This window comes from Scyliorhinus canicula, chromosome 3, assembly GCF_902713615.1.
Source record: "Scyliorhinus canicula chromosome 3, sScyCan1.1, whole genome shotgun sequence".
NCBI classification, from domain to species: Eukaryota; Metazoa; Chordata; class Chondrichthyes; order Carcharhiniformes; family Scyliorhinidae; genus Scyliorhinus; species Scyliorhinus canicula.
This window is the reverse complement of record NC_052148.1, coordinates 153,043,762-153,069,906: the sequence shown is the minus strand read 5'-3', so window position 1 is coordinate 153,069,906 and position 26,145 is coordinate 153,043,762. Positions and strand designations below refer to the sequence as shown.

General features: G+C 47.1%; 1 protein-coding gene across 4 annotated transcripts in view; it reads right to left on the bottom strand.

Moving 5' to 3' along the window:
- Positions 1-26,145, bottom strand: part of kcnip4 (Kv channel interacting protein 4) — a 1,191,104-nt gene that overhangs the window by 424,132 nt on the left and 740,827 nt on the right. The gene's annotated exons all lie outside the window — the stretch shown is intronic.

Below are 26,145 nucleotides of genomic sequence, written 5' to 3'. Positions count from 1 at the left end.
AGAAAGAGAAAGATTAAAGTGTGTGTTTCCCCTCCTTGAATAATTGAAGAGGTTCCCTCTTTACGTGCTAATTAATATCTTCTTTGAGCTTGCAAAGCCACAGTCGAACATTTGGGTGCACCCATCATCATATTCCACTTTCAAGCCTATTATGAAAGACAGTAGGTTGACTGAAGTAGATTCCCAGGTGCGTTTTACAATACACTATCAGCTGCGCAACACTTTCATAAGTGCACAGAAGAGCAATTTCAAAAATGTGCTCATAATGATGCCACTCAACACATTATAGGATCCTACAAAATGGCATCCGGCACAGTTGCCTCATTCTTTTGTGAAACAGAGGGGTTCAATGGGCTAGAAATTGGTGTATCGCAATATTTGGGCACAGAGTTTGTGATTCATGACCTGTCCGTGCATGGTCCGATCAAGGTGGTTACCTCACAAGCTTGGTGTACACCTCTTGTGAACAATTGTTGCATTGACCCAAGCAGCTCCAGCACAAGCTCCATGCTGTTGGTGGCTTCTGCACACAATAGAGGGCACTTGCAGCTTAGCCTGCCCATCACATGGTACAACAACCTGCTCTTCTTAAACAGTACCTTAAAGGGGACCTTCACAAAAATATTGAGCTTCCATGGAGGCCACAAGACCCTAGCGGGCCATCAGCAGAAGAGAGTGGGAGCAAGTGACCATGAAGGATGACATAAGGAGAATGGTGTGAAAAGAACCAAAGCAAAATACTATAGATGCTGGAAATTGGAAATACGAACAGAAAATGCTGAAAAAACTCAGCAGTGGGTCTGAGAGCTTCTGTAGAGAATGAAATAGAGCTCACGCTTCAGGTCGGGGAGCTGAATAAAGGATCTGAAGAAATTACCTTTACTTGAAATATTAACCCCGTTTCTCTCTCCTGCAAAAGCTGCAAGACCTGCTGAATAGTGAGAAAGAATCCTGGCTCAGAAGACAGGAACTAGTAGAAGCTCAATCGATCAAGAATATCAGTACAGACCTAGAAAATCCAATGGGTTCCCCACTCATGGTCTTACCATTTCAGTATGGACTAGAAACATTCAAAAAGAATCAATCGCACCACTTTCAGAAAGCCAGCTCCATTACAGGTTGGTGGTTCCTTATGCCGTTAACCAACACCACCTACACCCCTTCCCATACAGAGCAGCTATTGGGAATATGGCATATTGTTCGCATTCCACCACTTTTTCCTACTTCTCCATATTGATCAGTTGGGTCAGCTGTCAGCCCAGTTCAGAACAATCAATGGGTCAGACCATCCTGAGTATTCAAAAGAATGATTCCACGGAAACATATACAGCTAAATATGAAATGAATAAACATGTCAAAGAGCCAGAGCCTGCAAGGAGATGTCTCACAAAGAGCAGGTCCAGAGGGAAGAGTGGTGACACAGGCCCTGGTCTTCAGCAGAGCCCTTTGAGAATCAGGACAGAAAGTGAAAATGAAAACACATCAATAAATTGGAGAAATAATACATCATAACTAAAAAAAATACAGCCAGTTCCAGCTGCCATGATTAAAAGTGAATTTACAAACTTCCTTGAATTTGTCTAACAATATATGAACTGAACTGTGTTGAGATGCAGCACAGTGTTGCAATCTTTGTTTGTAACAATCAGAATGAAGTAAGACTGCTTTGACCTTCTGACGACCCAAATGTAAAAAGTACCTCTCCATATCTTGACTAAACTTTGATTGTTATTTTTGTTTTACTCAATCACCTTTCCCCAGAACATGATCTGCATTTCCATGTGCACCTTATTGCTTTTATTTTCAAAATGCTCTGCTACTCAAACATGAAGTGGAATGTTCAGACTGTTGTCACAACTTCCTCTCTGTTTTGTATCTGACCTCTGCGATACATCTCCCTGTAGATTCTGAACTATTATTGGCACTAAAAGCCAAGAATTACTGCTGGTAATCAGATTAGTTGAATGTTTAATGTGTTTGGCATAACATTGCATTATCCACCCTTTTAGTGGAGACATTAGCCATTTAGATTGAATGAGGGGGGGGGGGGGGGGGGGGGGGGGGATGCCGTAACAAAGGGCTAAGTGATTTTCTACTTTTATTACCAACAATGTTTTCTAGACTTTTGCAGTAACATCAAATGGACAAGTTATTTAGGGTGGAAACTTCCACTCTGACATCCAAGTCCAGTGGCGGGAGAGAAGGTCGCAGTGATTCCCGTTGTATGGCAGGTTGGCAAACCCTTCTGGTTTTCAGCTTATTAGTTATGTGAGGATCTCAGCAAATCTCTGGGCAGAGCATGCAGAAAGTCACCCACCCCACCATCCTCTCATGGGGTCGAAGGTCCTGGCGCCATATTTAACCAACACCCAGACAACAGGCCATGGAGCAATGGACAGAAATGTCTAAGAGGAGAAAGAACCACCGATCAGCAACAACTCCCTAAAGGACTCTCCTCTAGGTCATCCAGGAAAGATGGGAGGCGCTGTTTCCATGGGAGCAGGATGTCCTCCCACCTGACTATGGCGGCCTGGGTGGAGGTTGCCAGTGGTTAGTGCCTTTGGGTCCCAAACAATGACCAGCCTTCATTTCAGGAACTGGATGAATGATCTTCAGCAATCTGACAGAGTAAGTGGACCATCTGCTCACTGCAAAATCACTCTGATAAGGGCTTCAGAGAATTTTAGGTTCAGACTCCACAGGGATGTCACACATGATTAGCAGATGGGACATCAACACTGAATGTGTGCTAGCCACTTTCCACTCGCCTTAATATTAGTTCCTGGACAAATGGCTTCTTAATCACTTGCTGGGGAGGGATCAATAGCTATAACAAGTATGCATGCTTCTGAACTGTTCATTCGCTTACTGGCCTCACAATATACCCTTCTGTCTTTTTGAAGGACAAGATATTGCATAAAAAAAGAGAGCATGCAAAGATAAAAGCTGGTACCCTGGAAGTCTTACCCCTCACCAGCTTTGAGGAACAAACGCAGAGCTGGCTGGAGAGGATGGAAGAGGAGAGAGACCATGCGTGCACGGAAGGTGAGATCCGCCTCCCCCAACAAGCCAGTGAGGATGCATTCAGTATTCATCTACAATATGTCAGTGATCTTTAATATATGAGCCTGCTTAGTCAATCACTAAATCTCTCTTTTCTCCACCACAACTGCCAGCAAGAAAAGGGGAAGGATGTCATCGCTGAGATGCCACATTCCCAGCTTCCGGGCCACCTCTGAGGAGGAAGCCACATTATCCTCAGAGGGAGCACCATCACAGCATTCACCTAAATCCTATAACAGCGCACCACCAGCAGATACATGTATCTTTGTGGGTCATAGTTCCAGACAAGGCTCAGGTTCACAATCTGGTGATCATCCACAGCTGGTGGAGCCAGTGACAGCCGAGGTTTTTGACACTTGGGAGGACTGCTGTGGACCAGGCCCCTGCTGTGTCTAGGTCAGAAAGTTAGTATCTGGAATTGGCCGTAAGGGACTTCTTAGACACAGAGCGAGTATGGGAACATCAAGTCGAGTTGTTAGAGGCAGTCTGCAGACTGGACCAAAGGTTAAAGGAGTCTGTCCACATTCGGTCAGCTGTTGTGGCTCCGGCATACAAGTGCATCGAAGTCTCCATGGAAAGGGTGGTGGTCACCTTGGAGACCCAGATCAGCGGTTTCTGCCAGATTTGTTCTTGAACGTGTACTCCATCACTGTAGCCATTCTAGACGAGAGGGTGAGAGGCCACCTTTATCTCCCTCCAGGTGCCTTTTATCCTCAAGGGTAGGAGGAGAACCAGCTAGGCACCCTGAAGGAATCCACTCAGGACACTCCAAGGATGCCTTCCTGCTCTAACGTCCCCCTGCCAGAGATCTGAACATCAGCATGTCAGGCCGAGGAGGATGCATCTGTACCCGAGCAGCAGACCCTTAGCAGGTTGAGGTCCTCAAGACCTGAGTATACCTGAGGACACCCACCAAAGTCATCCTGTTGAGCAGGACATAATAGTCAACAGCAAAGCTGTGGAAGTCAGGGATGCACCTAGATATATTGGTAGGGTTCAAAAATCTGAAAAAGCATTGAATACACACTGGTGTAATTGGTGTTCACTTATTGTATATAATTGTCACCTTTGTAACTATGGGGGCTATTCCCCGCCCGTGTTGCACCCAACGCATATTGCACGATTGCAGTTTAATAGAGGGAGGACCCCTAAACTGGGTTCACACTGGATGCTGAATGGAATGTGATGCTCCCAGCCCACGACACCAGACACAATCTGATTCATGCCCTCATGAACCAGATTCACATACTTAAATGAGCATTTATATGTGCATTTCCAAGAGTCTCCCGGCTCCTGGGTTTCTCTGCCCACTCTATCAACGGAGTTCAGGTTTGATGATCACGTTGGGGGGGGGGGGGGGGGGGGGGGGGGGGCGTTCAGGGGCTATTGGAGTCCCCAGGTGGTCAGGGACAGGGAAGGTTGGCACTGCCAAAGTCCCAGGTTGGAATTGCCAGGGTGCCAAGTGGCACTCCAACGGGCAGAGCCTGAAAGAGGAATGGCCATTAAGAGGAGGGAGATCAGGGAGGGCATGAAGGGGGGCCTGAAGGGGGTTCATGAAGGGGGGGGGGGGGGGCAGTAAGGAGGCTCTAAAGCGGGGGCATGGAGGGGTGGGGACCCAAAAGGGGGGAATTTCAAAAACTCCATAGTGGAGTGTCAGTCACTGGCGGAGGGGGGTGCAATGGTACCAGTGATGAAGGTGGGGCGTGATACCTGCTAGTAGGAGTTGAGGGGGAGCTGTAGGATTGTCTGAAGATTGAAAAATGAAATGAAAATGAAAATCGCTTATTGTCACAAGTAGGCTTCAAATTAAGTAACTGTGAAAAGCCCCTAGTCGCCACATTCCGGCGCCTGTTAAGGGAGGCTGGTACGGGAATTGAACCCTGCTGCTGGCCTGCCATGGTCTGCTTTAAAAGCCAGCTCTTTAGGCCTGTGCTAAACCAGCCCCAGTAATTCGGGTGCCCTTTTAAAAGAGGAGCTGACCTGGCCAGCTTCTTTTGGTCCTGCATATCTCTTTCCCAGTGGGAATCTCCCCAAGCTCCGAAAAATGACTAAGTGTTGGTGGATTGTGATCTGGATTATCCTGCCCCACCTGATGGGAATCTCACCACTTTTTCCGCTGGGGACAACACCTTTCAGGAGAAATCCGCCCCATATGTTGAATATGACAATTTGTATTTAGTTTTCTTCAAAGTTTCACAGTCATTTAAGGGTCCAGAATGCTGTCCTCCAATGTAGTCCCATCAGGATCTTCAAATGTTTCAGCTTTCCCACATTTTCACCGGGCTCAATAGTCCAACATTCCACACTAGCAGCTTCAAGCAATGTGTGTCATTTGTTTTCATTCTTTTTAATTTTAGATGTTCAATCAAGGGGCAACTTAGCGTGGCCAATCCACTTACCCTGCACATCATCTGGGTTGTGGGGGTGAGACCCACGCAGACATGGGGAGAATGTGCAAACTCCACACGAACAGTGATCCGGGCCCAGATCGAACCCGGGTCCTCGGCCCCGAGAGGCAACAGTGCTAACTATTGCACCACCATGCTGCCTGCAATGTGTGTCATGTGCGACTGTGCTGACTGGCCAATATTCCTGTCAGCCAATTATCGCAGACAACCATGCTGTGTCCCCAGGGGAGGTGTTCACCGAGGTTATTGATTTTACTGCTGCTGTTGCACTGATATCAGTTGTTTGTGGATGGCACGAGTCCTGGTGACCTAAATTAGATCTGCCTCTCCCAAGTATCATTTAGAATGATTTTTCAGGTGTGAGTAACTGTTTTTGAGCACTGTAATGTTAACATTTGAATCCCATAAGCTTCCGTACATCTCTGCAGGAAGATGTAGTGTATGTGTTTAATGCTGAATGTCATTCCTTAGTGATTTGTCATTCTCAGCGTGCATGGTGCTGAACTGGCAAGTAAAGATACAACGGATACCTTAAGCTTGACTGCAAGAGGGGTTGGGGTGTATGATTTAAAACCGTGTGAGTTCACCTTGATGTGCCTGTTTCCTGAACTCGCATTATTTTTAATTGGATCTGCACGTCACCTGAGCATGGCTTTCAGTCCTCCTTGGGTAAAGGCACAGCACTATATTTGAATAGTAAATTATTGGATGACAGAGTTTTCAGTGACTCAGGACAAAGACACAGGAATGGTCTGTGTGCTGTAACGTCTTGAGGATTGTGATGCCCTCAAAGTGATGATTTTATGAGGAAACAATGCTTCCTTGGTTGTTATACTACTCGCAGCATCTCCCTGATACAAAAGTCACTCAGGACAGAGACTGGTCAGGCTTCTGTGAATTGCACTGCCCTGAGTGGTTGCACCTCAGCAAATCATAGTACTGGTGATGCATGCTCAATTAAGATATTGCAAACAAATCTCACAACTTTACTGCATGATCCAGATGCTAATGCTTGTTGTTTCATGATGTCCAAATGGCGATCAGTTGGCATGAGTAAGATGATACCTCATTAGTACATTAGTGAAAGCTGGTGATGAGGCATATCGTGCCCTCATGCTGCTGTACCCTGCTGAACCATCCACCTGGGTATGCCTGAAAAAGTGATATGTGTGTTTGAGACATTTTATTGAGCAGATGTCAAACAGACATGAATGCATCCTTAGGTACTTGGAGTTCCACCGCTTATAAGCTGCCATGCAGACTGACTTGGTGAGGGAATGGGTGAAAGTACTATATCATATAAAGTTGCCTACGGTCAAGGAAGAAAGGAGGCTGTTCATGTTCCACAATTGCTGTCTTGGCTAGTCATTTAAATGTGGTTTCAAACCTTCCAAGGATGAATCTATCATTAGGGCAGGTGCTGTATACTGATAATTACCTAAACATTAAGAAAGCATTGAACGTTTGAGAGAATTTCTCCTAACAAAAAGGTACCAGGGCCTTCAAGGCAACAAAGGCAAGAGAAACAAACAATAGTGATAATGGGATTGGGCCAGATTTTCTGATTCTGAGGCTAAGTGCAGAGAATCTGTGGCGTTTCACGTGGGAAAAATTGGCGCCACCACCTCACCGGTGCTGCGACCGGTGAGGGGTTAGCAGCCGCACCACGTAAAACTCCCGGCCTCCACTAAATAAATGGCTGGAGAATTGCTGGGTCCGCGGCCGCGCATGTGCACGCCGTCGATTTGCAGCGGTCGCGCCGTACAACATGGCACCGGCCGTGCACGGACACGACTTGCAAGATAGTGACCCCCAACAACCCCTGGCCAACACTTGACCAGTCCCCCCAGTCCTCGCGGAAGCCGCCCCCGACCAGCAGCACAGCCCCCGCCCGACTGTGGTGGCGTTGGACACAGTCCGCAGTAGCCACGCCGGGTTCTCACACGGCTGGGACCACATGTCCCCACACCAATGTGAACTCGGCCCATGGGGGGGGGGGGTAGCATTGAGGCTTCAGGTGATGTCCTGAGGCCACCTCAATGGCATATGGCGCAAAAACAGGTTCTCCTACCAATTGCCGATTATGAAATCGGTGTCGGGAAACAGAGAATCTCGCCCAATGTTTCCGCACTTTACTCCTCCTGGAATCTTGTAACTAGCAAATTGTCATGGGCACATTTGCTATGTCGCACATGTGTGGTGGACTCTTCATGTGGCCATGTCTAGATCCTGGTCCTGGTCAGATCCATCCACTTCAATGTCGTCCACATTGGAGAAGACTTCTTTCTCCTCCATTTCTCCCTCAGGTAAGTGCAGTGCTACTTACAGTGTGGGGCTCAACAGACAACAGTGATCTGGGACACTCTCTGTGATGGGTATTGGAGAGCCCCTCCAGATGCATTTTCAGGAGACTATTGTCTGCTCTATCATGGACTTAGTGGTGGAATATGCAGCATTGTATCTCTCTTCAATAGTGCTATGTGGACAGCAAACAGGTGTCATGAGCCACAAGGGTATCCCTTGTCCAGGGGGAGCCAGCCATGTAAGCGCTGAGGTATCTCAAAAACCTGCAGCAACTGCAAGTGTGTAAATATGTAAGAGTTGTAAGATCTCCCTGAGTACCTAGCACAAACATGCAGGGTTTGCCTTCTGTGATCACAAATTATCTGGACATTGAGAGAGTGAAATCCTTTTGCATTGATGAGTCTCACTGGCTGCTGCCAGGTACCTCCCATTTGCAATCATTGATGCTCTCCAATTACTTCTGAGAATTCCACAGCTCTGGCAGCCTGGCTTTCAGCATCCAAGTGAAACTGGATATACTGGTGAACTCTTGAAAAAAAGCATCACTTGAAACAATCAGTTTCAGTTTTCTAATATCGCCGAAAAATTGAAATTTCAAAACACAATTCTCTCATTTTAATTTTACCATTGTTTTGTTTGCTCAATCAATTTCTTCAACTTTGGGGCTGTTCATTTTAGCACTTAGTTCTAAAACATCAAAACTGGCATCCAGTCTTGTTTGTCTCGCGAACCAATTCAACTGCCCAACTTGGGCAGCACATAGCATAGTGGTTAGCACAATTGATTCACAGCTACAGGGTCCCAGGTTCGATTCCCAGCATGGGTCACTGCCTGTGCGGAATCTGCATGTTCTCCCCGTGTGTGCGTGGGTTTCCTCCGGTTTCCTCCCACAGCCCAAAGTTGTGCAGGTTAGGTGGATTGGCCATGATAAATTGCCCTTAGTGTCCAAAATTGCCCTTAGTGTTGGGTGGGGTTACTGGGTTATGGGGACAGGGGAAAGGTGTGGGCTTGGGTAGGGTGTTCTTTCCAAGTGCCGGTACAGACCCAAAGGGCCAAATGGCCTCCTTCTGCACTGTAAATTCTATGATTCTATGAATTAAACTTCAGAGTTCTTCTTTTTCTGTTTCAGAAGTTGCCGTATCCTTTTGTGAGGCCATACCAAGAGCAATTACTATGGGGTTATTATTTCCAAGTAAGGCTGCTGATCTAGAGTGACATGCGATCCACTCTGCTCGATTCCTAACCCAATATATTTGAATCCACCAGAGGCCTGACTTCCAATCTTGAACTCTGTTTATAGCCCATTTATGACTGTTTTCAAATTCACTACTACCACCCCACAAAAAATAATTTACATGCATCCTGAAGGTGCCCGAAAGAGTCCCTCCATGGTGTCAATAAAACATTGTGGAGTCTGCTTTCAACTGAACCATAGAACCCCTACAATGCAGAGAGAGGCCATTGGTCCATCGAGTCCACACTGACCCTCTGAAAGAGCATCTAACCCCCACCCTATCCACATAACCCCACCTAACCTGCTGATTTATAGACACTACGGGGAAATTTAGCACATTCAACCCACATAACCTTCACATCTTTGGACTGTGGGAGGAAACCGGAGCACCCGGAGGAAACCCATGCAGACACGGGGAGAACGTGCAGACTTCTTACAGTCACCCAAGGCTGGAATTGAATCTGGGTCTCCGGCGCAGTGAGGCAGAAATGCTAATCACTGTGCTACCATGCCCAACTTTAACAAAACTAACCTCACTGAGATATACCAAACTCTGGAGGCATCATTCAGCCAGTATACATATTTATTTAGCTGCCAGAGTACCCTTTCTGTGTTTGGCACCTCTTTCAAAGGAAGAGGAAAATTTCTCTTTGAAACTGATGTCCCTGCCAGAAAGCAGCTTTAATATCTATCGACTTGCATTCCCAAGCATTTACGGCTCGCAGAGAATTTGGCGGGTTTACCCGCTGTGCTGTGCGGTGGGAGTCCCACCGACCTCTTGCTCCCGCAGTCCTGGAGCGGAAAATTCCACTTCTGGAAAAATACAATATTGCAATTTTCCATGTTATACGAAGACCAAAAGTAACTAAGGGAGCCAGTCATCACACTGCAAGGAGAAAAAGGCAAACATTTGTCCTCAGCCCGGATCCAACTCTGTATAGCGTATCAAGCACAATGGCATGAGAGGAGGTTTTGCGGTGGAGTGGGAACTGTCCCTGCCTCTTTATTTCATTTAGCCTGGCCTCCGCAAAAGTTATGCAGAAATAACGTGGCCAACAGGTTGGGTATCACCCTGCAAAATCCTTTCAACAAGCACCAATGGCAGCAGTAAGAGCAGAAGAGATTCCTGGTCAGTCATGCCTGATAAGAAGTGGTGAATTACAGGTGGGTAAATGAACCTGAACCCATATAAAATGCTCATGATCCTATCACAGTTTTTTGACTTTTACATCTGAACTATACAGTTCATAATAGAAATAATGTGGAGATGCCGGCGTTGGACTGGGGTGAGCACAGTAAGAAGTCTTACAACACCAGGTTAAAGTCCAACAGGTTTGTTTCAAACACGAGCTTTCGGAGCACTGCTCCTTCCTCAGGTGAATGGCGAGGTATTCACCTGAGGAAGGAGCTGCGCTCCGAAATCTCGTGTTTGAAACAAACCTGTTGGACTTTAACCTGGTGTTGTAAGACTTCTTACCATAATAGAAATAGTAATCTTGTTTTTTTGTAATGCTTCTTCTATTTTGATGGCTTTAGCCAGTTGTTTTATCCAAGTTAGATCAAGCAGGAAATTTATTTTAGTTCTGTATTGGTATAGTGCTTGCAGATAACTAACATTACTGCAGACGTTTATTCAGAAGAACACAGCATAGCAGATAATAACATTGTTGCTGTCACTTCTTAAAATTAGTAAAGACAGAAACAAGATTTTCAAATGACGTGTTCCAGGATGGAACACTGGGGAAATGAATTTGAACAATTTGGACAAAGGTTTTGACAGGAGTGTCTGGCTGACTGACTCTCTCTTCTCTCTTTAACTCCCTCTTGAACAACTGGCTCGGTGAATGGCACTCTGAAAGGCGACTGGATATGTGAGAATGGGGAATATGAGGGTCCTGGGGTGGAAGCCCTAACTGATTGTCAGTCTCTCTTCTTCCCCAATTCCTTACAGTTATCACAATGGATGGTGTTGTTGACCCCACAGCGGCTGCCTTTACGGTACTGGTGGCAGGCCAGGCGGATGGCCCAAGGTGTACAGGCATTGTTGTTTGTACGAGGATGTGATGGACAGCATGTTCCACAGGAGACTGTCTCGACAAGGAGACGGTGCGGCATCTGTGCCATGTCCTCCGGGTTTGATACCCCATGGAGGAGGAGGACACCTGCTCCCGGTGGCCACGAAGATCACCGCAGCTCTGAATGTTTATGCCACTGGATCATTCCACGGCTCGAGCAGGACCTTGTACGGCATTTGAAATGAAATGAGATGAAAATCGCTTATTGTCACAAGTAGGCTTCAAATTAAGTTACTGTGAAAAGCCCCTAGTTGCCACATTCCGGCGCCTGTTCGGGGAGGCTGCTACGGGAATTGAACCGTGCTGCTGGCTTGTTATAAAAACCCCTTCCTGTGTTTTGTGTGTGTGTGTGTGTGTGTGTGTAAAATAAACTAACCCTCTTATTTTACCTTCTCTCAAGGTTGCTGTAGGATTGTTAATAGGGGTTTGGAATACTCCAAACTGAAGGGTTGGGAAAAATGAGGAATCAAAAACATCTTTTTGTTCATGGACGGGTCGTGCGAGGAGAAATCAGTAGTGTTTAAATTAATCCCCTTCCTGACTACAACATATATCTATATATACCATCACAGGTGCACAGTGGCAGCATTGTGTACAGACTCAATGCAGCAATTCACCAAGTCTCCATCAATAGTACCTGAGCGGTGGCATGGTGGTTAGCACTACTGCCTCACAGCGCCAGGTTCGATTCTGGCCGTGGGTCACTGTCTGGGTGAAGTTTGCACATTCTCCCACATCCCAAAGATGTGTAAACTAGCTGGATTAGCCAGGATCAATGTGTGGGGTTACTGGCATAGGGCGGAGTTACGGGGATAGGTAGAGTCCTCTTTTGGAGGGTCAGTGCAGATTGTGCTTCCCACAATCTGGGTAGCAGATGCATGGGACCCCACCACCTGAAAATTCCCCTCAAGTCACACACCATCCTAACGTAGAACCATATTAAAATTCCTTCCCTGTTATTGGGTCAAAATCTTAGAATTCCCTCTCTAACAGGACTATGGGTGCACTCATAGACTGCAGCTGTTCAAGAAGGCAGATCATCACCACCTTCTCAATGGAAATTAGGGATGAACAATAAATGCTGGCCTAGCCAGCGACTTCCACTTCCCGTGAAAGAATTTTTAAAAATTATCTTTGAATCTATAAATAATGGGTTTGTTAATTTACCATAAATAAATCTCCCACACACCAAAATGAAGCAACTTGGCAGAAGGTAATGAATTGGAGATGAGTCTTACATCAGGAGGTCTTTTTAAAAATTAATTGCAAGCAATTAACACTCTCCAGCATTCCATGTTTTTTTTTCTAATTCCAAGTGTCTTTCCCCTCAGTGATTCTATTAAAAGCTGACAAACACTTTGGCAAATTCACTTCCAAAGGTCTTCCAAGGGGAACACACACAAATTAGTTCCACAGCACCAAGCTGACCATCTGATTGCTAATGGTTTAATGTGTATATACTTCACCTTTCAGTGATTTTTCATGCACCTACTCATGTGGTCATCTGAGCATCATTGAGGCAAAGACTGAAACCCCTTAGCAGAGAACACTCTAGTTACATTAAAGACACAGGACACATTATAGAGGTGGATAACTCACTAACTGAACCCAATGCCATACTTTTTAGAATTGACATGTCTGTTTCTATTTGTGTCCAGACTTTCAGAGGTATGCCAGTTATCTAAAATTATAGAAATCGTAGAACTTTACTGCGCAGGAGGAGGCCATTCAGCCCATCGTTGCTTTGCCAGTTCTCCGAGAGTGCTATCAAGTTCGACCCTGCTCCCACCTACTATTTTGCCATGACTTTTCAATTATTTCTCTTTGAATATATATCAAATTCTTCACACCTTGCTGCAAGCTATTGTTATGAATAATTTATTAAAGTCAATCCTTGTCACAGCCAAAGGCTGAAGTAAAGTAAATTTTACAATCAATTTTGGTAAACTAGAAAAAACCCAAAATGATGTAAAAAGTTCAGGCAAAACTTCACTGGCAGCATTGGAGTCAACAGCACTACCATTGATTCATTGGTAGCCATAGCTTCCTTGAGTTTGTTAATTGTTTGAACTATCAACACTGCACTTATGTTTTATCCAAATGTGACTGTAACCTTGCTGCACAGAAGGGTAAAATAGATACTCCTCTTTAGAATGTGTTTGCAGTCCAAGGTGCCAGTCTTTCAAGTAGCGTGATTCAACCACTTCATTGTGCCCGACTTGGTGTCTGGACGAGGTCACTGAATCACGCAAGAGGCCTCTCTCTCTCTGTCTCTCTTGAGATTCACGACATCAAGATCCAGAAACACATATTAAATGAGCCATTGGGGGAAGGCAGTGGCATAGTGGACTAGCAATACAGAGACTCAGAATCATGCTCCGGGGACCTGCGTTCAAATCCCGCCATGGCAGATGGTGTAATCTGAATTGAAAAAAATTTGGAATTAAAAGTTTAAAGGTGATCATGAAACCATTGTCGATTGTTTTGAAAATCCATCTGGTTCACTAAATCCCTTGAGGGAAGGAAATCTGTCGACCTTACCTGGTCCGACCTGCATGTGACTCCAAATCCACAGCAACGGTTCAAATCCCGTACCAGCCTCCCCGAACAGGCGGTGGAATGTGGCGACTAGGGGCTTTTCACAGTAACTTCATTGAAGCCTACTCGTGACAATAAGCGATTTTCATTTCATTTCATTTCATGTGGTTGACTCTTAAATGCCCTCAGAGATGAGCAATAAATGCTGGCCCAGCTAGCGATGTCCACGTCCCATGAATTACTGAAAAAAAATTAAGTATGCGCTCAACGGATCCTCCCGGGATTCACCGGCCACACCTGTGAGATGTCGACCAGGCGCCATTTAGAACTGGCCCACATAAACATGGACCAGTCGTGGCAGAACCTGAGGCAGGCGTCTCCCAGAACATTGATGACCTCCAGGTGATCAGGCATTGGGCAGAGTCTGAGGCACCTTGACACTGCCAGCCTTGCACAGCCACACAGACAGACTGGCAGGGGCACCCTGGCGGGCAGGTTCCAGGTTGCCCATGCCAGGGGCCGGACCCAGGGGTGCTTTGCCCATTAGAGGTCTGATAAGGGGCAGGTCTAGGGCTCCAGTAGAGGTATGTTGCGTGAAGTGGGGAATCCAGAGCCCAACTTGCCAGCGCTGGAAATGACAAAGTGTGGCCACGATGGAACGTTCCTCACCGAGGCCAAAAAACCAGCAAAGTGCCGTTGGATCGTGATGTACCATCAATTGGACTCAAGACACGATTAGGATCCGAACTGTGGCTTTAATCGGCTAGTTGTTAGCCCGGTGTCTGCGGGCCGGTCGGGGCAGCTGGGAGCGAGGGTCAGGAGGCCCGTGGGGCCGTTGCAGGGGCCGGAGAGGTTGGTGCGCAGCGCTGGGCCCTAGGGAGGCCGGGGGGGGGGAGCGATCCGCTTTCACAATCGCTTTCGTCCTCGATCATTGCGTAGACCGATGTACCCACGCATGAGTGGAGGATGTGCAGTTTCTGCTCCTTGGTGGGCTTGCTGGCTGCAGTCGTCAGGTAGCTATTAAAATACACCTGCCAGTGTTTAAAAATTGCAGACGCATTTGCAGCATGCAGGCTGGTGCGGAGGCAGTCAGGCTTGATGCGTAGCTCCGTTCCAAAATTCTAGCTGATTAAATTGATGTACCATCAATTGGACTCAAGACACAATTAGGATCTGAACTGTGGCTTTAATCAACTAGTTGTTAGCCCGGTGGTTGACTACAGAGAATGGCCGACGGCCGGGAACTCTGGGTACTTATACCCCACCTCGGAGGCGGGGTCTACTTGCCTCTCGACCAATTGGTGAGCAGTCACATGACTAGTCCCAGCCAATAAGACGAGAGACACATGACCAGCCAGAGCCAATGGGAAACCCATGCTCTGCACCAATGGCAGTGCTCACATTCATACCACCACAGATAGCAGGGTTTTTCTTGGCATTGTAGGCGCTGAGAATTACTCCGCTAAATGCGTCTGGACATAGAAATGTCTTGGTTGAATCACGCCCAAAAATTTGAGAGCCAGACGGTAGAATTAATTCAGGTAGCACCTCCTCGTTCTGTGCCTGCCACTCCCGCTGCTGCTGTGGCTGCTTGTTCCACCCACCAGCATCTCTGACCCCTGCCCATCTAGTCCCTGAGCCTGTACCAGCTCCTGCCCCAAAAGAGGCAGGCCTGACTTTGAACGAATATCATTGGTGAGACCTTTGCTTTCTTGTTAATATCCTGCTCTCCCTCATCAGGATTTGGAATCAGTATGATCATGGTAACAGGACCAACCAGAATAACGTCTCCAGCTCCTCCAATCACAGGTTCTCTTGCTCTTGTACTTACTGCCCTTCCAATCATAGAGAATGTCTCTAGAGGAGCACCAAGAGTGTGAGAGAGGGAACCTGTGTTTGGAGGAGAGCTGGAGCACCAGCATGATAAAGGCAGAATCTGTGATTGGAGTCGCAGTGCCTCACAGATTTTCTTTCTTCCACGTGTGGAGCATTTCTCCCAATGGTCACCCGTGCTTTTTGGAGGACTTTCGAGGATGAGTTCACCTGGCAGCCTTTCGTATTTTGAAGCCAGTATGGATAGTGAGGTTAGACACTCCAACATTCTTTTCATCACATGGATGACCAGGAATCTCTCCTGCTCTTACTGCCTGCCATTGGCGTGTGCTGGGAGGATTTGCAGGTTGATAATAAACCCTTTGGCTGCATCATGAATGTACCTTCCTTCGCCATCATGTCCTGAAGTGGGAATCTAAAGCTTCTAGCTCAGAGGCAGGGACTCTATCCACTGCTCCAGAGGACCCCATTACAGTCGAGTGGACATCATTAAAATGTATTTTTGTGGCCAAGCTCTACAATGTAGCTGACTTGACAACTCACCATTAGTTCTGATGATGCTCCCCACATAAAGGTTGGATCTCACCCATCAGTTTGTGCAATCTTCTTATTGACTTAATCAAACTAATATAAACAGTGCAAATAATGTATTTTTTAAAAACTGGTGTAATTGGCTTTTAAAAGATTCAACAATGTTACCTCTTGCTTATTTTAAAAGTATTAATCTTGTGAAAGTTTTATTGTTGCACCATGGGCCTTATTTATTGCCAACACTGACTCTTAATATCCTGCTACTGTCGATATTAATGCTTCAGCAGACAGCTTACTGAATCTCAGGGTGGAAGATGACAGACTGAACAGACCATTGCCAAATCAACTTTCCCACTCAAACAAACATGTGGCAAGTTCAATTTAAACCTATTGTAAAGCCAAGCTGAACACAAATAGGAATCCTCTGGTAAACTATGTAATTTCACAATTGCGAACTGAAAGATTTAGGTTCAGAAGAATTTTAGGGAATCCCAGGGGGAATGAACCAATTACACCCATATACAGGTAAATCTAACACAGTATTCAACAGGTGATTTTAGTGCAGACTGATTCAGTCAAATCCAAATGTTTCCCTTTTTTTGTAAAAGGAAATGCCAATGATTGCTGTTATTGGTGGCAAGGCTTCTGCAAGGTGGTCAGTGGTTTGGAGCAAATGTGATCAATTCACAAGGGGAGGGAGATGAGACATCAGGGCCAGGGATGGTGGATTGGAATCTTGGAGTTGAAGCTATGGCAACAATGAGGAAGATCTTAGTGTCTTACCCTTTCTCCACAGGTGATATATAGCAATGTTTTTCAAACTTTTTTGCCGGTGACACATTCTTACCAACCAACCAACCTCCGGGACCCACGCCAGCCAACATTCGCGACCCATGCTGCCCAACTTTCGCGACCCACCTCGCCCGAACTTCGTGACCCACCATTTTTTCTTCCCTTTAATGTGACAGGTGAGCCTACTTGGTCCTCATGATTTCACTTGCTTTGTCAGTCAATGTTACATTTCTGTATGGGTTGTTCATCAGAGGTCCTGGAGCGCACACCAGCACTGCTCTGTCCTGTTGTGGACTCTCCTGCACAGCTCACACCAGCACTGCTCTGTCCTGTTGTGGACTCTCCTGAACAGCTCATACCAGCACTGCTCTGTCCTGTTGTGGACTCTCCTGCACAGCCCACACCAGCACTGCTCTGTCCTGTTGTGGACTCTCCTGAACAGCTCACACCAGCACTGCTCTGTCCTGTTGTGGACTCTCCTGCACAGCTCACACCAGCACTGCTCTGTCCTGTTGTGGACTCTCCTGAACAGCTCATACCACCACTGCTTTGACCTGCTGTAGATTCTCCTGAGTCACTCTCTGCAGCAGGTTATTTGTGAGATCCTGGCCTCTACGTGTCTCTTGGCCTCTCTTCCTTTTTAAAATATGATCCATTTTAAATTATACAGTCCTGTTGCTTGTTTGCAGCTAACAAAATCGCAATCGCGCCCAGAGCAAGTGACGTCAGCGTGACCTGTTCTCTGTCATCGCTTCAGGCAGGAAGACTGCATTGAACTTTAAAAATTCTTCTCCTGTGTCAGCACGCAATGTGTTCTGGCGCATTTGCAGGGGGTTCTTCTCCGCGCCGGCCATGGCGGAGCCCTACAGAGACCGGCACGGAGGGAAAGATTGTTTCTTTGACACATAGTCTTCTACACACTTACTAATGAAGTCAGTTACTGTAGTGGCGTACTCGTTCAGGCTGGTCGCAGAGTTTTTAAGGACTGACCAGTCCACTGACTCTAAGCAGTCCCGTGGGAGATCATCAGATTCCTCAGACCAACAATGCACAACTTTCTTGGACGGATTCTCCTGCTTCAGTTTTTGCTTATAGGCCGGGAGCAGGAGCACAGCCTTGTGGTCAGATTTGCCAAAGTGTGGGCAGGCGATAGAGCGGTAGGCATGTTTGATATTTGTGTAGCAGTGGTCCAGGATGTTTGGGGCTCTGGTGGAACAGGTGACCTGTTGGCGGTAATTTGGTAGTACGCTCTTGAGCTTGGCCTGATTGAAGTCCCCACAGTGAACAAGGCCTCGGGATGTTTTGTTTCAAGGCTATTTGTGGTGGTGAATATTTCATCACATTCTTTTTGTAGTCCCTGCTGCAATTTTCACATTCGCATGGGGTGGAATGTAAACTGCTGTCAGGATAACGGAGCTGAACTCCTACGGAAGGTAGTAGGGGCGGCGTTTTAGCGCCAGGTATTCTAGGTCTGTGGAGCAGAGACTCACCAGTGTTGCTACTTCTCGGCACCAGGAGGTCCTGATTAGGAGGCAGACCCCACCTCCCCTAGCCTTGCCAGAGGCCACCGTATGGTCCATGTGGTGGATTGAGAAGCCCTCTAGTTGTAGGGCACAGTCCGGTGAAGCAGGAGTGAGCCATGTCTCCATGAAACAGAGCACACAGCAGTCCATCAGTTTTCTTTGAAAAGTGAATCTGCCTTTAAGTTCATCTAGTTTGTTTTCTCGAGATTGGACATTATCTAGGAATAAGCTAGGCAGAGGGTTTTGGGGCCGCATTGTTTCATTCTCACCTGCAGGACTGCACGTTTTCCACACTTCCTGGAGTGCCGGCTTCTTTTCGAGCCAAGTAGATGGTGAGAGGATGCAGTGTAAAGGGAATAGTTGTGTCCAATGAGGTTATTCACTCTGGTTGGTGAGTTTGTCTGCTTTAAACCGAGGGAAAATAAATGGCAGGGAGATAGGCTGAAGGCTGAGTAGCACAGATCAGATAGCTGCAATCCAAAAATGGCGGAAAGAAAAGATGTGTTTGATGATGAGGAGGCGATATGGAAGTCTTATGAGGAAAGGTTCTAGTTTTTCCTTAAAGCCAAGCAGACACCAGCAGATCTGTGTACTGCAATCTTTCTCAGCTCAGTTGGGAGGAAAAGGTTCATGTTACTATGGAATTTAATACACCCAGCTAAACCTGGAGAGAGGTCATCTGATGGGTTAATGACTGTCTTGCAAATACATTTCTCTCCTCGTACACTATTAATAGCTGAAAGATTCAGTTTTTACTGTCGTGTACAGGAGGAAGGGGAAATCATTTCACAATTTGTAGCATCACTGTGAAAGCTAACAAAGTACTGTGAAATTGGCCAGTCTTTGGATGATACACTTTGCGACTAATTAGTTTGTGGCCTCAGGAATGAAGCCATCCAAAGGAAATTGATGACTGAAGATGCATTTTCCCTGTAATCTGTTATGGAAATTGCAAGGACTTGCTGCGCGAAAAGCTTCGCTAATTGGAGTTCAAACTAAAGTCCATAAGATGGAGTTTGTGTGAAGCAGGTCTGCCAAGAACCTACCATGTTATCACTGCAACCAAGTGGGACGGATGGATGGAGATTGTTGGGGCAAGGAGAGCGAATCCAAAAATTGAGGTAAAGTTGGTCACATTGCTAAGGCATGTTGGTCATGCCAACCTTCATCAGCAAAAAAGAAGTGCGCCAAGATCAATACTGCAAAGTCTACAGGGCAACCTTACCAGTTAAGTGATTCAACTGAAAACTCACCTCGTGTCAAGTCCGTTTAAGGAATGTAAGCTCTGCGTTCTAGCAGTACAAGCAGACCAGCAACAATTTTGGGTCTATCTAAAATGAAATAGGGATACTATTAAGGTGGAAATGAACACGGGTGCTGCAGTATCACTTATATCTGAATCAATGTACTGCCAGAAATTGAAGTACCCGCCATTGCAACCATCTGGTGTGGTCTTGAAGACTTATACAGAGGAGGTTGTGCCACTGAAGGGCTACATTAAGGTAACTGTGGAAGAAAATGAGATGAAAGTAGAGCTGCCTCCTCACGTTGTTCAAGGAAACATCTTAGCACTGTTGGGAGATCTTGATTAAGGAAGATTATTTAATCTGGTCCGTCATAAACTAACTTGTTGATTCTACAAATGATCTTCAACCACTTCTGAGAAATTATGCAAGGGTATTCGAGGAGTCACTTGGATCCATGACTGGGGTCGAAGTGAAACTCAATATAAAGGCAGGCACTGTGCATACCTATGCTATTCAACCCAAAGTGGAAGCAGAACTCAAAAGATTACTGAGGACAGGAGTCAGAGAGCCTTTTACCACCGGCGATTGGGTATCCCCAAGCATCCCAGTCTTAAAGAAGAATTGTTCTGTACGAATATGCAGGGAGTTCAAAACAACTATAAACCTGCATTATGCGCTGGTTAATACCTTATACCACTTATGGATGATCTTTTTGCAGGACTCTTAGGCAGCCACAAATTTAGCAAAATTGATTTCTCCCAAGCTTATCTCCAAATGAGCACAGCTATTGAGTCTCAACCGTACGAACCATTGTAACACACAAGGGTCGGTTTCGGTATTGGAGGCTTCCGTTTGGGATATCATCAGCACTGGCTCTCTTCCAATGATCTATGGATCAGAACTTGGGTGGGCTATCGAGTGTACAATGCTACCTAGGCGGTATTTGATTACAGGTTTGAACGATGTAGAACATGTAAAGAACATAGAGCTACTCTTGCAAGGCTGCAACTACATAATCCCAGGGTCAAGAAAATCTTCTATTCACTATTTTGGACATATCATCAACCCAGAACCTAAGAAGGTACGGAAATCCTAAATGATCTCAGGATCCTTTCGCTTGCTGCTAGTCGATTACAACATTGGGCACTAATCTTGTTGACACACAATTAGATCATCGAATATTATAGGTCTGAACAGCATGCGAATGTGGACGCTTTGTCTAGACTGCCGCTGCAAGATCAACAGGACCAAAAAGATAAGTGCAAATCTGATGAATACTTCATGACATATTCCGTCTGTCTCATGTGGAAAATGTTCAAGTAACGGCTTCTCAGGTACAAAAATGTACTCAAACAAATCCAGTGACGGGGAAAGTGTTGGACATGATTCAAAAAGGCAGTGTAATACAAGGGAGCAGAAAAAATCCAGACCCTAAACCCTATATTACCAGGCTTCTTGACATTCCAAAATGAAGTATTGTTGTGCGGTATGAGAGTAATCATTCTGCAATATCTACGAGGTAGAGTCCTGGAACAGCTGCACGACGGCCAACTCAGTGCAGTGAGAATGAAGGAGGTTGCCATCATGAAATCGACAACTACAGAACAGACCACAGAAAGGCTTGATGAGGTATTTGAAAGATTAGCGTGACCTGAACAATTCATGAGCGATAACGGTACTCAGTTCCCATCAGCCAAATTCAAAGACTACCTGAAGGGATGTGATACCCACCATATCAAATTTGGCCTCTCACATCCAGCTACCAATAGCTCAGCTGAACATTTTGCACATTCACTCCAGCATGCAATGAAGGTTTGAAGGGATAAAGGCTATCGACCTAAACGTGTCAATAGTTTTTTGATGCCATTCAGAAACAATGCACAATCAACAACACAAAGCTCACCTGCTAAACTGATGTTCAAAAGGAATCTGAGATTACACCTTTTGATTTCCCCTTCTACTTTAGAGATAGTTAGGCAACAACGTTAGATGTAAGTGGCAAGAAGTGAACAACATTCCAAAAGCAAAGGGCTGGATTCTCTGTTTTTGGGACTATGTCCCCACCCCACGTCGTCATAAAACCTGTGGCCTTTCATGACAGAAACACTGGTGTGAAAGGACCACATAGTCAAAGCCCTGCAGGGGGCTAGCAGTGACCCGTTGGGAATCTCGCAGCTTTTGCTGCAGTTATGGACCCACACACTTCCGGGTCAGAGGCTACGCATACGCATGGCGGCGGCCTCCAGCGGCTGCGCCATGCTCCATGGCAGACTCAGACCGCGCAACTGGACCACCCAAATAGTGCCCCCGATCAGCCGCATGTCAGACTCGGACCGCCCGCCCAAAATTAGCCCGGTGCCATATAAGGGCCCCCTGCCCTCTGATCGGCCCACCCATGACCATGGCAGCTGCCCACTGAGTCTGCAGCCGCCAGGCTAGTATCCCGACCGGCAGGACCATGTTAGATCCATGCCGTCGGGAATTCGGCCAGTCGGGGGCGGAGAATGGCGGTACGGGCCTCGACCAATGGTTGCAGGTGGGGGATGCGCGGCCCAGAGAATCTGGGAGTCGGAACCAGTCTCAATTCCATGTGCAGAAATGGATTCTCCGCCCTGGCACCACCCGCCACTTCGGAGTCAGGGTGCGGAGAATCCAGCCCAAAGTCTTTGACTGTGGGGACCATGTTCTTCTGAGAAATTATACCTCAGGAAAAAAAGGGACTGCAGCAATTGTATTAGCCAAAACACATCCGATTTCATATACTTTACAAATGACAACAAACGAATTTGGCGTCAGCACATTGACCAATTATTGCCTACATGTAGTGAGAGTACAGAATCAGTACCAGATGTTTTAACCACAGAGGACCTGAGGACTACACCTGCCAAAACTGACAGTACCGTGAAAGGCCCGGCTACCTAACGGCAGTCTGTTTTATTTCAGGGCATCAGTGGGAAATACCCCTCCAAGGACACACTTCCTGCACTGAGGTGTTCCGCTCGTAGTGCAGCGAGGGATCGGGCGCCATTTGTAAATGGCACCCCAATCTCAAGATCGCCTAACGCTACCCCCAGATCCCTCCAACTCACCCTCAAAGGAGTGATCAACCTTCACCCCCATACCCCAAATAATAAGGGCAGGGGATCCACGGGCTCAATCCCTGGCATGGGCAAAATGCCTCCCGAGAGTGCCCAGGTAACATCTGGGATGCCAGGGCACTACCCTGCCCAAAGCACAGCCACCCAGGTGCTTCCAATCCCGTGGGAGAACCCCCCCGAGTGCCAATATGCTTGGCCCCTGTTTGTGGAGACCAGTACTAACCAGCATTCGCTCGGGGTCTCCAAGGCGAGGGAGTTACATCTGACTCCTTGGGTAACCCTGACGAGTGCATATTAAAATGATGGTTACTGCAACACTTTAATGTGCAAATTTACCTTATCTGGACCTCGCTCTTTGTTGGCCGGGTCCAGATCGCAACGTCTTGCGAGATCCCGTTAGATCTCATAAGGTGTGGTGAGCCGGGTAAACCCTGGAAGAGGCCTCTCCCGTGATCTACTGGTCGTGTTGCATCCTGATTCCGGCAGGACAGGGCTGGTAGATCGCGCCCTTACTCTCTCAACGAGACTTTCACAACACCACCATCCCATCTGTCTTGTTGCTCACAATCCAATCTCTGTCCCTTCTGGAGAGTGCTCACCACACACACGGACGTGCATTTCACCCAACCTCTGTTCCATCTCCTCTAGAACATAGAACAGTACAGCACAGAACAGGCCCTTCGGCCCTCGATGTTGTGCCGAACAATGATCACCCCACGTAACCTGTATACCCGTAACCCAACAATCCCCCCATTAACCATACACTACGGGCAATTTAGCATGGCCAATCCACCTAAGCCGCACATCTTTGGACTGTGGGAGGAAACCGGAGCACCCGGAGGAAACCCACGCACACACGGGGAGGACGTGCAGACTCCACACAGACAGTGACCCAGCCGGGAATCGAACCTGGGACCCTGGAGCTGTGAAGCATTGATGCTGACCACCATGCTACCGTGAGACCCTCTGATCACATCTCTTTCGTTTGACTCCATACCGGTCAAACCTGTGGACAACAAGCAAGAGCAAGCCCAGACCAGGCAAGGCATGGCAGAGATCATCGCCCTTAAACCATCACTTACAAGGGGTTATCCCACCCAATGCCCCATAGCAGCTTCACATAGCTCGCTCGCACTCCCCACCTCCCCAAGCTTTGTGTGCTCACTATTTATAGGCTGAAGATGTTCCCTGCAACAATCATCATACCCCGTGCAGCCCAGTACACAGACTGCTATGCCCAGGAACATCGAGTGTAAGACTGTAGGGGCAGCACAGTGACACAGTGGTTAGCACTGCTGCCCCATAGCACCAGGGATCTGGGTTCAATTACGACATTGGGTGACTGTGTGGAGTTTGTACATTCACCCCATTCTGCGTGGGTTTCCTCTGGGTACTCCAGTTTCCTCCCACAGTCCAAATATGTGCAGCTTAGGTGGATTGGCCATGCTGAATTGCTCCTTAGTGTCCAAAGGTTAGGTGGGGTTGCGGGGACGTGGGCCTAGGTAGGAAGCTCTACCACAGAGTCGTTGCAGACTCGATGGGTGGAATGGCCTCTTTCTGCATCACAGCAATTCTATGACAGCCCTACACGCCAAGCTGTACATTTTCCTTGTGAAGCATACAGTCCTTGTCCCTCCGTGCAGCTGGGGTATACCATGCTTCCAATAATTTCTCCTGCTGGATGCCCTCTGCTCTTCTGCAGTCTCTTTTCTCTCTCTCTCTTACTTCAGACAGTGAATTCCACATTCCTGGACTACCTGTTTCCAATTCACAGCCGTAATGTTCACACTCTCTGACTCGCGTCTGCCAGCCCCTGAACTGAAATGGGAGCCTTGATATAGTTCTCAATTACAAGGATGACTATAGCCCAGTAACCTTTTCAAAGCACTGCGGCCCCGACCTGTTGAGTGTTCATGCGAACCAACCCTGATGTACCACATTAACAGGCCCCCATGCCATAATCTGCAGCCTGTATGTATCCCTCTCCATGAAATATCTGGCAGAAATATCTGGGAAGGTCCCCTCCAAGCCACTCACCATCTTGATTTGGAAATATATCACTGTTCCTTCACTCCCGCTGGGTCAAATCATGGGACTCCCTCCCAGACATCACTGTGGGTGTACCAGCACCTCAGGGACTGAAACTGTTCAAGTAGGCAGCTCATCACCAGCAACAACAAAGGATGGGCACCACAAATGTTAGTCCAGCCAGCGAGGCCCACATTTCATAAAATTAATTTTTAAAAATGTAATACATGTGCTATTCCTTAGACCTCCTTGTTTTCCTGCATTTCATGCAGACTTCTTGGGGTCCAGCATTCCTCCCCTCCATCTCCCTTCTGCCTTCCATTGCTCATGCTCTTCATTCACGTGTTTCCCTCTCAGCTTTCCATTGTAAGCCCTCATCTTCCCTCTCCCCCCCCCCCCCCATTCCACATAGTTCTCTTCTTCTTGCACTCCAGCCCTGGTTGAACATCGGGTCTTTGTTCCGGTGACTGTATGAGTCCCATAGCACAGTTCTCTCCAGGCAGCCACTGCTGTGTGGCATCAATGGGATGGAGACCCCTGTATTCCGCAACTCCAGGTGCTGTACTGATCTGAGACAGTGGCACCAGGGGTTCCATGGGTCCACCGGCATGACACTGTCCATGAAGATGGCTGCCATGAGACTGAAGACTGGTCTGCCCTGGCAGAATAGTGCAGAGCACAACTGGAGCAGGGAACACAGTGGCAGGTAGGCTTTGCTGCACTCACCCTGATGTCTCAGGTGAACAGAGGGCTGCCTTGTGCGTGCCACTCTTTATCAATCGGCTTTCAGGCTGGCGTAATTTAATGCTGGCGTGACGCAAGATTGGAAGGCCTGCTGGAATACCGGCAGGCAGCTGTTTAATGAGCTTTCAAGAGATGCAAAGGTATGCAAATGGCATTCACGCCATCTGCCAGCAGGATGATTGACCTGCCATTAACTCGCCAATGGGAGAATTGCAACATGGTTTTATGCCAGCGGGTTTCCAATTTTTCAGCTACTAATAGATGCTTCGCTCGCAGACCACCACTAAACCCACCATGGGCAGGATGGGAGAACTTTGCCCAATGAGTCTTGACTGCTTAGAAACATAGAAACGTTGAACCATTGAAAATAGGAGCAGGAGTAGGCCATTCAGCCTTCGAGCCTGCACCAGCTTTCAACATGAGCTTAGCTGATCCTCTATCTCAATTCTATACTCTAGCGCTCTCCCCATACCCCTGGACACCCTTAGAGTATAGCCATCAATCTATTTCCTTCTTAAACGGGACTTGGTCTCCGCAACCTTCTGTGGTAGAAAATTCCACATGTTCAACACACTCTGAGTGAAGAAGTCTCCCCGCATCTCTGCCCTAAATGGTCTACCCCATACCCAGAGACTGTGAGCCCTTGTTCTGGACCCCCTGCCAGAGGAAACAACATCCCTACATCCAGTCTGTCCAGTCCTGTCAAAATGTTATACGTTGCAACTAG